The sequence below is a fragment of the Lissotriton helveticus genome, chromosome 5_1, assembly GCF_964261635.1.
Source record: "Lissotriton helveticus chromosome 5_1, aLisHel1.1, whole genome shotgun sequence".
Taxonomy (NCBI): domain Eukaryota; kingdom Metazoa; phylum Chordata; class Amphibia; order Caudata; family Salamandridae; genus Lissotriton; species Lissotriton helveticus.
The window spans coordinates 64,457,125-64,472,506 of record NC_136065.1 but is presented as its reverse complement, the minus strand read 5'-3'; positions in this window follow the sequence as shown (position 1 = coordinate 64,472,506).

Below are 15,382 nucleotides of genomic sequence, written 5' to 3'. Positions count from 1 at the left end.
AGTATACTTACACCAAAAATGGCTATGATTAGTATACATACAAAAGTAATGGCTTTCATTAGTATACTTATGATAGAAATGGCTATGATTAGTATACTTACAATAATGGCTATAATGAGCACACTTAAACAGGAATGGGTATTAATAGTATACTTACAATAGAATTGGCTGTATTTAGTATACTTACAACAGGAATAGCTATAATTAGTATGCTTACAATAGAAACGGCTATGGTTCATATATTTAAAACAGGAAGAGGTATGATTAGTACACTTAAACAAGAACGGGTATTAATAGTATACTTACAAAAGGAATGACTATTATTATTAGTCTTACAAAAGGAATGGCTATTATTATTATACTTACATTGGAAATAGCTATGATTTGTCGACATACAATAGAAATGGCTATGATTAGGATACTTACAAAAGGAATAGCTGTGATTAGGATAAGTACAATGGAAACAGCTATGATTAATATACTTACAAAATAAATGGCTATAATTAGTACACTTACCCCAGGAATCGGTAGGATTAATACTCTTACAACAGGAAAAAGCTATGATTAGTATACTTACAATAGAAATAACTATGAATAGTATACTTACAATATAAATGTCTATGATTAGTACAAGTACACTATGAATTGCTAGGATTAATACATTTACAACAGGAATGGTTATGAATAGTATAGTTTTAATAGTAATTACTATGATTAATATACTTACAACGGAAATGTCTATGATTGGTATACTTTTAATAGAAATGGCTAGGATTAGTATACTAACAACAGAAATGGCTATGATCAGCACACTTAAACAGGAATGAATATACTTACAAAAGGAATGATTATGATTATTATTCTCACAAAAGGAATGGCTATTATTATTATACTTACATTGGAAATAGCTATGATTTGTCGACATACAATAGAAATGGCTATGATTAGGATACTTACAAAAGGAATAGCTGTGATTAGGATACGTACAATAGAAACAGCTATGATTAATATACTTACAAAATAAATGGCTATAATTAGTACACTTACCCCAGGAATCAATAGGATTAATACTCTTACAACAGGAAAAGCGGTGATTAGTATACTTACAATAGAAATGACTTTGAATAGTATACTTACAATACAAATGGCTATGATTAGTACACGTACACTAGGAATTGCTAGCATTAATACAATTCAACAGGAATGGCTATGAATAGTATAGTTTTAATAGTAATTACTATGATTAATATACTTACAATGGAAATGCCTAGGATTAGTATACTTATAATAGAAATTGCTAGGATTAGTATACTAACAACAGAAAAGGCAATGAACAGCACACTTAAACAGGAATGAGTATTAATAGCATACTTACAAAATCATTGGCTATGATTATTATACTTGCAAAAGGAATAGCCATTATACTTACAAGAAGGGCGAAGCAAATGTTAGAATTGGGGGTCTCTGGTTGGCGCAGTGCAGCACTGGCGACAAGCAGGGACCCTCTCCTCTAAGTCAGGGCAAAGGATTACTCCCAGAAATAACCCCTGCTCACCCTCTAGGTAGTGTGGCGCAAGCAGTCTAGGCTAAACTCTGGAGTACATAGGGTTAAACATTTGCAGTATCACACACAATCACCATCAACCCCCCCACACAATGACACAAAACTGTATTTCTGTAAAAATATCTTCTTTATATATATTTTAAAAGCAGGCTTGTAAATACGGTCTTGGTACAAAAAATGGTTCCAGTTACTTGTAAGTAGGTTGCCACAGTTCTTGGTTCAGCGTTTCAAAAATAGTCTTAAAAAGTATTCTTTGGGGCCTTCTGCCCAGTTTCCCCAAGGTACAATGTTCTCTAGCACTTCTGGGGGCTTCTCAGCGCCTCTGTGTGCCTCCTGTGAGATGATCGGCCTGGCCTGCCAAAGCTCACGCTTCTCGCATGAGCGGCGAAGGGCACGACCGGGGCTGGCTCTCAGGATGAGTCACACGGCTCTGTGGGACTCGCTGCAGAGGGGGCGCCGGCCACAGGGAGTGTCAGGGGGGGCCTCGGGGGGCCAGGAGCGGTGCGAGCCTCACTGAAGAGGGGAGGCTCGTGCCAAGGTGCAGACTGCAGCTGCCGGGCTCCCGGGGCACAGAAGGTCACAGAGGGCGGTGCGAGCTTGTCAGGCAGGACGCTCGCACCGCTGGGGCACACAGTACCTTAGAGATCCTTGAAGGGGGTCGAGGCGGCAAGGTCAAGGTCGGCTCGGTGTCCCGCGTCGCGGTGTCTTCCTTCCTGGGCTGGAGAGAGCGGCAGCTCGGCTCGGGCTTGAAGGTTGGCGTTGCGGCGCGGGCCGGGTCAGGGAGACAAAGCGCCTCGAGTCCTGGAAAGAGGGGGCACACGCTGGGGGTGGCGAACCTGCAGGGCACGTCAAGGGGGTCAAGACGGGCTTCTTCTGCACAGCGCGCCGCAGCCACTCACAGACAGCGGCAGGCGCTTTCCCGGGCACAGGTCACGAAGGGGCAAGCAGGCACAGGGCGAGGCCCCTCCTCACGATGCGAGCTACGGCTCTTTGGGCGACAGTCACGGTGCTTGGGCCAGCGAGGCTGGTCTTTGCGGTGCTTCTGGGGCCTTGGCAGGCGGCAGTCACGGTGCTTGGAGGGGCGGTAGTGCCCTGGGCCTCTCAGGGGGCACGGTGGATGATCACGACGCGCTCCGCTATTCCCAAGTTGAAGTGCAGGGGAAGGCAGCACTCACAGCAGTTCCTCTTTCAGGGGATAGCGCCCAATGTTCCTGGGGCGCTGTTCAGGGGGCAAGTTCCACCGCAAGCCCTTGGAGATCTTTTCAGGAGTTTGGCACAAGTTAAAAAATAAAGCAAAGTCTTTCAGTCTTTCTTCTCCTGCTCTCCTTCAGCAGCAAGGCACCCACCACAGGCCAGTCTCTTGGGGTCAGAGTCAGTACTTCTCCATGCAGCTTCCAGGGTCCTTCTCTTCAGGCAGAGCTTCTTCTTTGCGCAAACAGGATCTAATTTACAAGGAGCAGGGCTCCTACTTTTATACACCATTTCCTTTGTCTTTTCAGGCCAGGGGGGCCTCTGCATAATTCCTTTCAGTCTCTGAGCACTTGTTGGGTGTACTCTGGCTGTTGCTTTCAGTGTGAGGGGCAGGCACATCAGACGCTCCCCAGGGGGGCGGAGCCAGCATTGTGGGGACAGGGGCAGCCAGGAGTACCTTGCTGACAGTGCTTCGCCCTTCCTGGGCCAGGTGCAGGCTGAGTCATCAGTCGCTCCCCAGGGGGGCGGAGCCAGCATTGTGGTGGCAGAGCACAGCCTGATGAAGAGTCCAGGGCCACTCCTACCTCCCACTAAGGTGTAATCCTTGCATTCCCCACCTGTCATCCCCCAGCCCTGTCACTCACACAACCCAGACAGTCAGATACACATCCTAGCAGAGGCGGGCTGAAATGGTTAGGCAAGCAAATGCTAACTTTCTAAAAGTAGCATTTGCAAACACAGGATATTAAAATAAACTTTACTAAAAGAAGTATTTTATTATTCTGAGTTCAGGCATACTAAACATTATTTTCTACCATGTTCCCTGAGCCTGCGGGGATTATAGAGTGTAATAATTCCAACAGCCCATCTGGCCTAAAGGGAACAGGTAGCCTTACAATAGTGAAAAACGAATTTGGCAGTAATTCACTATTAGGACATGCCACACACATCAGAGCATGTCCTACCTTACACTTACAATGCACCCTGCCCTCGGGCCTACCATAGGGGTGACTAATATGAAGTTAGGGGAAGGTTTAGGGGCTGGCAAGTGTGTGCACTTGCCCAGCCAGCATGACAGTACCAGACTGCACGCAGGTTCTGCAATGGCAGACCTCAGACACATTTTGCTAGGCCGCTTTTGTGGGTGGCACAACCAGTGCTGCAAGCCCACTAGCGGTATTTGTATTTACAAGCCCTGGCACTCCTGGTGCACTTGACTAGGGACTGACAGTAAACCAAATTAGCCAAACATGGACACCAATCAATGTAACAATTTACAACAGGGAGAGCATATGCACTTTAGCACTGGTCAGCAGTGGTAAAGTGCCCAGAGTCATTAAACCAACAAAAACAGGTCAGAGGAAATATAGGAGGAAAAAGGCAAAAATTTTAGGGATGACCCAGCAGAAAGGGCCAAGTCCAACACAACCCCCTTCCAGCCAAAACGCAGGGTAGACCAATCACTACCTTGATGGTCTTCACTGCTTTGGGCGATAGAACAAGGACCTGGCCCGCAACTGCAGGGGCAGACTCCAGTTCTACGCCAAACTGAACCTTTTTCAATTCCTCTGGGTATGCTCTCAGGGTCCACAAAGCCAATCCATGGGAAACCCTTCTCTACACCTGTGGACACCACCTGTGCAGCCTCTAACATTAATTCGCTCACAGGTGTGTCCCAACAGGCAGACAGAAAAATGTCACAGTGGCCACTGACAGTAGTCAGGAATGAGACCCAGGCCTTATGCCTCTCAGGGCTCTCAAGCCTCTGTGGCGTTAGAGAGCGGGGGGCAGTAGCCCCAGGTGCTTGGCACCTTTTGTCCATTCTCTCTTCTGTCAGTGCAGGTATGACATCCTGGCACTGACCCACCAGCCCCAGGCCTGTACCTGGCGGCTGGACCAAAGACTGGGGTGGGCTCTCCCACACCCGGTCCTCCTCCTTGGGGCTCTGTACCCTCCCACTTGGAGTGGTACCCCCTTCCAGAATTGTCAGGGCACCTGTGGCAGGTGACCTGCACAATTCCCCCACCAGTTCAGGGGTGCTATCCTGCAACTGGGGCACCAGGTCAGGGGGGACACCCTGCACCTGGCCCTCTATTCCAGGGTCTAAACCCTCTAGTTGAACCGGGGTCAGAGGCGAGGACTCCCTCCCTCTGCACCCCCTTCCAGAGTTCTGCCCACCCCCACTGGAGGGGTACCCCTAGAAGTGACATGGGTCAGGACACTGATTACAGTGGTCCTGCCCTCCAGGTCAGACAACACCTGAACCTGATTCTCCAACTGAGGGACCCAACCCTGCATTTGAACCCTTGCCTGGCGCACCAGGACTTCCCGGGGAGCACGCCTGCCCCCCCTGAGGGTGGCACATAGCTCATGTGACGTGCGACAGTCTGCCTGGCCCAGATCTCCCAACCCCTGTCCCTCTGACAGTGCGGGAAGATCCCCCAGGACAGAAGTGGTGTCCCCCTGATAATTCACTGGGGACGCAGCCCTGCTGGCTGGCCCCTGACCTACTGGTTCTTCCACTGGGGACTCTTTCCCCCTCTCGCCCCTCCTTCTGGACTTCTGCACCCTCCCAACTGGAGTGGTACTGCCAGCCACCAGAACTACTGGAGCCCTGTTTACAGAGCCTACACATTCTCTAGCCACTGGGGGTTCCCCCTCAGCGGGTGACTCATCCGGACAGCCTAGGCTCCCCACCTGGTGTTCCCTTAAAGAACCATCCAGGCTCTGAGACTGAGGTTGGGCACTACCGGGACAAAACCCATTCTCACTCCTTCCCCTTAAGGACAGGACGTGAGGCCCTACACCCCTCTCACTACTACAGGACCTAGCTGGGCTACTCTGCGCCACTTCCACCACTCTGGGCTGGAAGATACCTGAGCCACTCCCCACAGGATCACACCCCAATGCCTCGCCAGACCCTCTGGAATCCACCACAAGGTCTGCCTCCAATGTGAGCTCCCTGGGGTCAGAGAACTCACTCTCAAACGGGTGTTGGCATAGCTCTGGAAAACTGGGTCTTAAAGTATGCTCTCCCACAATTGGATTACACAGCCCCCTAGCAGGGTTAACCAAACTATCCTTCACCTCTCCATCCAGCGCCTCACACACATACTCCACACCATCCTTCTGAGACTGGCCAGACAGTAGCGGACTGTCTCTGTCACACAATCCACACTCTTCTGGGCGGTCTTTACACTCACCCACCAGGACCTCAACCATGGGGGAACCCCTCCCACCACTAGGACCATGAACTCCTACGCCAGCTACCCTATTCCCTTCAGGGACGCTGCGCACTACTGGAGCTACCTCATGCCCTTGAACCTCCTGGTGTATGTTAACCCCCTCCAAGTCAGGTGCCATATCTCTAGGTGGGCGCACTATGCTCTCAGCACTGGTTACCTTAATGTTGCTGCCACCATCTGAGCTGGACTCCACCTCCAACTCAGAAAAGCTCAATCTCTGAGCTACACACATTTCTTGTTGCTGGGCTGACGCCCTCCTGGCCTCAAGCCCCTCGAGCTCCATGTCAAGTTTCCTCATTCTTAAGTCACGGGCAAGCTGTATTTTCATTTCTTCCAGGGCCACCTTCTTGGTTTCTAGCTCCAGTTGCCCATTTATTTCCAGCTCTGCCAACTTCAATTCATGATCTCGGGTTGCCTGTCTGTCTGCCAGCTCCTCTGGCGACAGACCTCGGCCAGAAACACTGCTACCCAATGGGGAGGTTGCACCCCTCCACTCTGGAGTCAGGGGTCCCTCCAGCTGCTGTTCTGCATCCTCAAATTCAATATCCTTTCCAGGGGCATTTCTTGCCTTGACCCAGGCCCTCAGCGCCTTTTGGAACTGCTCCCTTCTGGAGAGTCCGTTCATGGAAATTTTCAAATTTTTGCAGAAGCTCTTGAGCTGTTTCCTGGTGTAGTTTTCTAGTTTCTCCCAATCACAGTCAATAGAATAAACGGATGCTGCCTTTTCCATTTTCACTGACACAGGCATGACTTCAAAAACACATGGAGATCTCTTCTCGCAAATCATAAATCAAAAAAGAGTCTGTGGCTTAATTACTGGACTGTAATCACTGTGCAATGGTCAATAGTTAATGTATGGACACCGCAAATGTAAATTCGAGATCCTCACCGCTGCGTCCAATGTTAGAATTGGGGGTCTCTGGTTGGCGCAGTGCAGCACTGGCGACAAGCAGGGACCCTCTCCTCTAAGTCAGGGCAAAGGATTACTCCCAGAAATAACCCCTGCTCACCCTCTAGGTAGTGTGGCGCAAGCAGTCTAGGCTAAACTCTGGAGTACATAGGGTTAAACATTTGCAGTATCACACACAATCACCATCAACCCCCCCACACAATGACACAAAACTGTATTTCTGTAAAAATATCTTCTTTATATATATTTTAAAAGCAGGCTTGTAAATACGGTCTTGGTACAAAAAATGGTTCCAGTTATTTGTAAGTAGGTTGCCACAGTTCTTGGTTCAGCGTTTCAAAAATAGTCTTAAAAAGTATTCTTTGGGGCCTTCTGCCCAGTTTCCCCAAGGTACAATGTTCTCTAGCACTTCTGGGGGCTTCTCAGCGCCTCTGTGTGCCTCCTGTGAGAAGATCGGGCCTGTCCTGCCAAAGCTCACGCTTCTCGCATGAGCGGCGAAGGGCACGACCGGGGCTGGCTCTCAGGATGAGTCACACGGCTCTGTGGGACTCGCTGCAGAGGGGGCGCCGGCCACAGGGAGTGTCAGGGGGGGCCTCGGGGGGCCAGGAGCGGTGCGAGCCTCACTGAAGAGGGGAGGCTCGTGCCAAGGTGCAGACTGCAGCTGCCGGGCTCCCGAGGCACAGAAGGTCACAGAGGGCGGTGCGAGCTTGGCAGGCAGGACGCTCGCACCGCTGGGGCACACAGTACCTTAGAGATCCTTGAAGGGGGTCGAGGCGGCAAAGTCAAGGTCGGCTCGGTGTCCCGCGTCGCGGTGTCTTCCTTCCTGGGCTGGAGAGAGCGGCGGCTCGGCTCGGGCTTGAAGGTTGGCGTTGCGGCGCGGGCCGGGTCAGGGAGACAAAGCGCCTCGAGTCCTGGAAAGAGGGGGCACACGCTGGGGGTGGCGAACCTGCAGGGCACGTCAAGGGGGTCAAGACGGGCTTCTTCTGCACAGCGCACCGCAGCCACTCACAGACAGCGGCAGGCGCTTTCCCGGGCACAGGTCACGAAGGGGCAAGCAGGCACAGGGCGAGGCCCCTCCTCATGATGCGAGCTACGGCTCTTTGGGCGACAGTCACGGTGCTTGGGCCAGCGAGGCTGGTCTTTGCGGTGCTTCTGGGGCCTTGGCAGGCGGCAGTCACGGTGCTTGGAGGGGCGGTAGTGCCCTGGGCCTCTCAGGGGGCACGGTGGATGATCACGACGCGCTCCGCTATTCCCAAGTTGAAGTGCAGGGGAAGGCAGCACTCACAGCAGTTCCTCTTTCAGGGGGTAGCGCCCAATGTTCCTGGGGCGCTGTTCAGGGGGCAAGTTCCACCGCAAGCCCTTGGAGATCTTTTCAGGAGTTTGGCACAAGTTAAAAAATAAAGCAAAGTCTTTCAGTCTTTCTTCTCCTGCTCTCCTTCAGCAGCAAGGCACCCACCACAGGCCAGTCTCTTGGGGTCAGAGTCAGTACTTCTCCATGCAGCTTCCAGGGTCCTTCTCTTCAGGCAGAGCTTCTTCTTTGCGCAAACAGGATCTAATTTACAAGGAGCAGGGCTCCTACTTTTATACACCATTTCCTTTGTCTTTTCAGGCCAGGGGGGCCTCTGCATAATTCCTTTCAGTCTCTGAGCACTTGTTGGGTGTACTCTGGCTGTTGCTTTCAGTGTGAGGGGCAGGCACATCAGACGCTCCCCAGGGGGGCGGAGCCAGCATTGTGGGGACAGGGGCAGCCAGGAGTACCTTGCTGACAGTGCTTCGCTCTTCCTGGGCCAGGTGCAGGCTGAGTCATCAGTCGCTCCCCAGGGGGGCGGAGCCAGCATTGTGGTGGCAGAGCACAGCCTGATGAAGAGTCCAGGGCCACTCCTACCTCCCACTAAGGTGTAATCCTTGCATTCACCACCTGTCATCCCCCAGCCCTGTCACTCACACAACCCAGACAGTCAGATACACATCCTAGCAGAGGCGGGCTGAAATGGTTAGGCAAGCAAATGCTAACTTTCTAAAAGTAGCATTTGCAAACACAGGATATTAAAATAAACTTTACTAAAAGAAGTATTTTATTATTCTGAGTTCAGGCATACTAAACATTATTTTCTACCATGTTCCCTGAGCCTGCGGGGATTATAGAGTGTAATAATTCCAACAGCCCATCTGGCCTAAAGGGAACAGGTAGCCTTACAATAGTGAAAAACAAATTTGGCAGTAATTCACTATTAGGACATGCCACACACATCAGAGCATGTCCTACCTTACACTTACAATGCACCCTGCCCTCGGGCCTACCATAGGGGTGACTAATATGAAGTTAAGGGAAGGTTTAGGGGCTGGCAAGTGTGTGCACTTGCCCAGCCAGCATGACAGTACCAGACTGCACGCAGGTTCTGCAATGACACCAATCAATGTAACAATTTACAACAGGGAGAGCATATGCACTTTAGCACTGGTCAGCAGTGGAAAAGTGCCCAGAGTCATTAAACCAACAAAATCAGGTCAGAGGAAATATAGGAGGAAAAAGGCAAAAATTTTAGGGATGACCCAGCAGAAAGGGCCAAGTCCAACAGTTATGATTAGTAAACTTACAATAGAATTGGTTATGATTAGTATACTTACAATGAAAGTGGCTATGATTAGTATACTTACAATAGAAATGGTTGTGATTAGTACACGTACAATAGGAATGGTTAAGATTAATATAATTACAAAAGGAATGGATATGATTAGTATAATTATAACAAGAATGGCTACCATGAGCATACTTTGAAAAAGAATGGTTATGATTAGTAAAGTTACAAAGGAATAGCTCTGATTAGTATACTTAAATAGAAATGCCTAGGATTAACACGCTTGCAACAGAAATGGCTATGATTAGTTCACTTACAACAGGAATAGATATTATTAGTATAATGATAACAGGAATGGATACTATTAGCATACTTTCAAAAGGAATGGTTATGATTTGTAAACCTACAATAGAATTTACAACAGGAATGGCTATGATTAAGATACTTATAAAAATAAATAGCCAAGATTAGTATATCTACAATAGAAATGGCAATGACTGGTATACTTACAACAGAAATGGCAATGATTAGTACACTTGCAACATGAATGGTTATAACTAGTATACTTACAAAAGAAACTGCTATAAAAAATATACTTACAATAGAAACGCCTGTGATTAGTATACTTACACCAAAAATGGCTATGATTAGTATACATACAAAAGTAATGGCTTTCATTAGTATACTTATGATAGAAATGGCTATGATTAGTATACTTACAATAATGGCTATAATGAGCACACTTAAACAGGAATGGGTATTAATAGTATACTTACAATAGAATTGGCTGTATTTAGTATACTTACAACAGGAATAGCTATAATTAGTATACTTACAATAGAAACGGCTATGGTTCATATATTTAAAACAGGAAGAGGTATGATTAGTACACTTAAACAAGAACGGGTATTAATAGTATACTTACAAAAGGAATGACTATGATTATTATTCTTACAAAAGGAATGGCTATTATTATTATACTTACATTGGAAATAGCTATGATTTGTCGACATACAATAGAAATGGCTATGATTAGGATACTTACAAAAGGAATAGCTGTGATTAGGATAAGTACAATGAAAACAGCTATGATTAATATACTTACAAAATAAATGGCTATAATTAGTACACTTACCCCAGGAATCGGTAGGATTAATACTCTTACAACAGGAAAAAGCTATGATTAGTATACTTACAATAGAAATAACTATAAATAGTATACTTACAATATAAATGTCTATGATTAGTACAAGTACACTATGAATTGCTAGGATTAATACATTTACAACAGGAATGGTTATGAATAGTATAGTTTTAATAGTAATTACTATGATTAATATACTTACAACGGAAATGTCTATGATTGGTATACTTTTAATAGAAATGGCTAGGATTAGTATACTAACAACAGAAATGGCTATGATCAGCACACTTAAACAGGAATGAATATACTTACAAAAGGAATGATTATGATTATTATTCTCACAAAAGGAATGGCTATTATTATTATACTTACATTGGAAATAGCTATGATTTGTCGACATACAATAGAAATGGCTATGATTAGGATACTTACAAAAGGAATAGCTGTGATTAGGATATGTACAATAGAAACAGCTATGATTAATATACTTACAAAATAAATGGCTATAATTAGTACACTTACCCCAGGAATCGGTAGGATTAATACTCTTACAACAGGAAAAGCGGTGATTAGTATACTTACAATAGAAATGACTTTGAATAGTATACTTACAATACAAATGGCTATGATTAGTACACGTACACTAGGAATTGCTAGCATTAATACAATTCAACAGGAATGGCTATGAATAGTATAGTTTTAATAGTAATTACTATGATTAATATACTTACAATGGAAATGCCTAGGATTAGTATACTTATAATAGAAATTGCTAGGATTAGTATACTAACAATAGAAAAGGCAATGAACAGCACACTTAAACAGGAATGAGTATTAATAGCATACTTACAAAATTATTGGCTATGATTATTATACTTGCAAAAGGTATAGCCATCATTATACTTACAATAGAAATGGCTATGAATAAGATACTTGCAAATGGAATAGCTATGATTTGTATACGTACAATAGAAACAACTATGAATCTTATACTAACAATAGAAATGGCTATGATTAGGAAACTTACAAAAGGAATAGCTATAATTAGTATAGGTACAATTCAAACAGCTTTGATTAGTATACTTACAAAGGAAATAGCTATAATTAGTGGACTTCCCACAGGAATTGCTAGGATTAATAGTCCTACAAAAGGAAAAGCTATGTTTAGTATACTTACAACAGAAATGGCTATGATTAGTATACTTATATTATAAATGGCTATGATTAGTACACATACACTATGCATTGCTAGTGTTAATACACTTACAACAGTATTCGCTGTGATTAGTATAGTTATAATAACCATGACTATGGTTAATATACTTACAATAGAAATGCCTATGATTATTATACTTACACCAGAAGTGGCTATGATTAGTATACTTACAATAAACGTGGCTATGATTAGTATACTTACAATAGAAATGGTTGTGATTAGTACACGTACATCAGGAATGGGTATGATTAATATACTTACAACAGGAATGGATATCATTAGTATAATTATAACAAGAATGGCTATCATTAGCATACTTTCAAAAGGAATGGTTATGATTCGTAAACATACAAAGGAATAGCTTTCATTAGTATACTTAAAATAGAAATGTCTATGATTAGTATACTTACAATGGAAATGGCTATTATTACTTCACTTACAACAGAAATAGATAGGATTAGTATATAATATACAGGAATGCCTACCATTAGCATACTTTCAAAAGGAGTGGTTTGTAAACTTACTATGGAACTTAAAAAAGGAATGGCTATGATTAGGATACTTACAATAAAAATGGCAATGACTGGTATACTTACAACAGAAATGGCTATGATTAGTATACTTGCAACAGGAATGGTTATAATTAGTATATTTACAATAGAAATGTCTAAATATACTTACAATAGAAAGGTCTATGATTAATACATTTGCAATAGAAATGGCTATAATTAATAGACTTACAACACTAATGGCTATGATTAGCACACTTACAACAGGAACGGCTATGATTAGTACACTTACAACAGAACTGGCTATGATTAATATAATTACAATAGAAATAGCTTGGATTTGTATACTGACAACAGGGATAGCTATAATTAGTATTAATGACAACAGGAATGGATACCATTAGCAAACTTCAACAAGCATTAAAAATGCAATAGGTATCACCTTTTATTAAGTTAAAGCCATTTGCTTTGATATACGATACCATTAGCAAAGCAAATGGCTTTAACTTAATCAAAGGCGAGACCTATTGCATTTTCAATGCTTGTTTATTAAACTGATTACTCCCTATAAAGACTACACAACAGCAGCAATCCAGAAATAGGTTAAAATAGCTGCAGTCCCGGGCCAAGCAAACAGGTAAAACGTCAAACGTCTGTAACTGTGTAATCCGTGAGAAGCTCTGTCCTTCACAAGACTGACCCATCCCCAACGCCTCCTTTTATATCTCCAACCCCTTGGAACTCGTAATTCTAAGGATATATTCACATTGTTGGCAAAATTAACTTCATTCACTTGTTCTAACTTAGCGATCTCAAAGTCGCCAGAGATGCATGGAACATATGTCACGCTAACAGCTAGAATGCAGTATCCATTCTGCACATATCGTTCTGAACGTCAATGGATTTTATTAGAAACTTACTAGAACAGAAGAAATTCAAAAAATCCAAAACTATTGGGTATCTCAGGATTATTCTTTACTTATACAAACTACTCTTCATTACATGCTCAATGGTTTTCGCGCGATCACGTTTAAGCGCCAAACGTTATTTGTGGTTGGCTGACTATAGTCCTCAATCAAGTGTTTAATGACTCCTCTGACAGGGTCCCTACCGAATATTCGTTTGTTTTAAGAGAAGATGAATTCATTCATGTTATAACTGAAGTGAACGCATTTTAGAACCTAAATTTCTTGTGGAATAATCGAGTCTTCTGATATGATTCAGTAATAAGATTGTCTTGCTATCGGTGTGATGGGTCATACCAACTCTTAGAAACATCAAGATTTCCTATTTTAAAAGCACTAGTCTCCTCCAAACTCCTCAGCAGTTTTCTTCAGTGCACCTTGTTTTATCACATTCCCTATTTCGCAAAATCACTTCGTTAGGCATGACTGGCAGTGCATTCCACTTTTGATCTGTCTTTTGTTGCAGTTTTATGTAGCGCAACCTGGACCAGAAGGTATCTTATCGCTGTACACTAGCACCAGTTACGTTACACACACCCAGACATTCATTTGTGGGAGGCACAGGGAGATTAAGTGATTTGCCTAGAATCACAGGGTGCTGAGATTACGCCGAGGCACCAACCTCCCCCACTCCCAAATCGGCTGTTCTCGCATCGAGCCTGAATGTTGAATTCTGCAAGTTATGCAGCAGAAGGGGAAGTTATTAATTGGAAATTGCAGTAAAGCCATAATGAAGCGGAAAATGCTGCAGCCCCATGAAGAGGTTTTTCTAGTGGCCCCGTTAGTAAAGGATTAAAAACCTACAGATAGACATGTTGCAGAAGAATTTACTTATAAAAGCTCTAGAATCGCGCCTTAGTCTTAGCTGGACAAAATCATACTTGTATAACTTCATGAAGTGAGAAATTTCATTAAATTATAAAAATATGAATTTTTATACTGGTTTTGGTTAATACTACCTGCAGACAAAAACTGCGCACTGACCAGAACCGAACAGGATTTCAATGGTATTTTACAAACAAGAACGAGCCCATACGTTTGAAGCCACAGCCTAATATGAGTCACTGCTAAACGCTACAAAACAAAACCAAATACGGTCTCCTCCGCCGACCAGCTTGACTCGGCCCAATGAACATTCCAGAACCGCAACGAGCGCCCAGGCCCCAAAAATGTGTTGGACCATCCAAATAGTAAGAAACAACACACGCCTCCTGAAAGGGGGCTTTGGCGAGAATGTGTCTTTGTTGTGCACGAACTGTGGGTAGTGCAGCCTTTTGATTTTCAATTTATGTTAACACATCAAGTACAATCTTATCTATTCAATATGCGTCCATTTTCTCAAATACCTTCCATTTTTTTCAACGGCTACTTTACCGTTGCCATGGCACTTACAGACCTCCCCCCACATTGGTTGTGGGCAAATTTGCATAAAGCGACTTCTAAAATAAGCGCTCGCCATAGCGCTGTTAATATTTGTATCGCGCTTCAGTGAAAGCGAAAGCATGATGCAAAAATAAACACACGGCGCCCTGTCTCCTTTTGGGAGGCCCATCAGGACTGGATGCAGCTTGGGCATGGGAATCTCTTGCCTTTATGGGGCCATGTGTTTAAACACATGGCCCCATAAAGATAAGAAATCTCTTACGACAGTCGTAATGCAGGCGAGCCAGTCTAGGTGGGCCGTTGTAAAAAGCCAAAGGGAGGCAACACAGACAGCTCATTTCCAATGGCTGGCCACCGTTTAACATAAACGGTGACGCCGACCAATGGAAATGAGGGGCAGGGCTTAAAGCCATTTTCTAAAAGTACTCCAAGAAAATAAATCTCGCCGAGCGATCTGCGCATGTGCGCAGCCACGCTAGTCAAGATCTAAAAAAGAATGCGTATGATTAATTTTCTCACAAGAGGAATGGATATTAATGGTATACTTACAAAATGAAATCTATGATTAGTACACTTAAATAGAAATAGTTATCATTAGTACACTTACAACAGGAATGGCTATGTTTAGTATTTTTACAATGGAAATTGCTATGATTAGTGCACTCACAACAGAAAT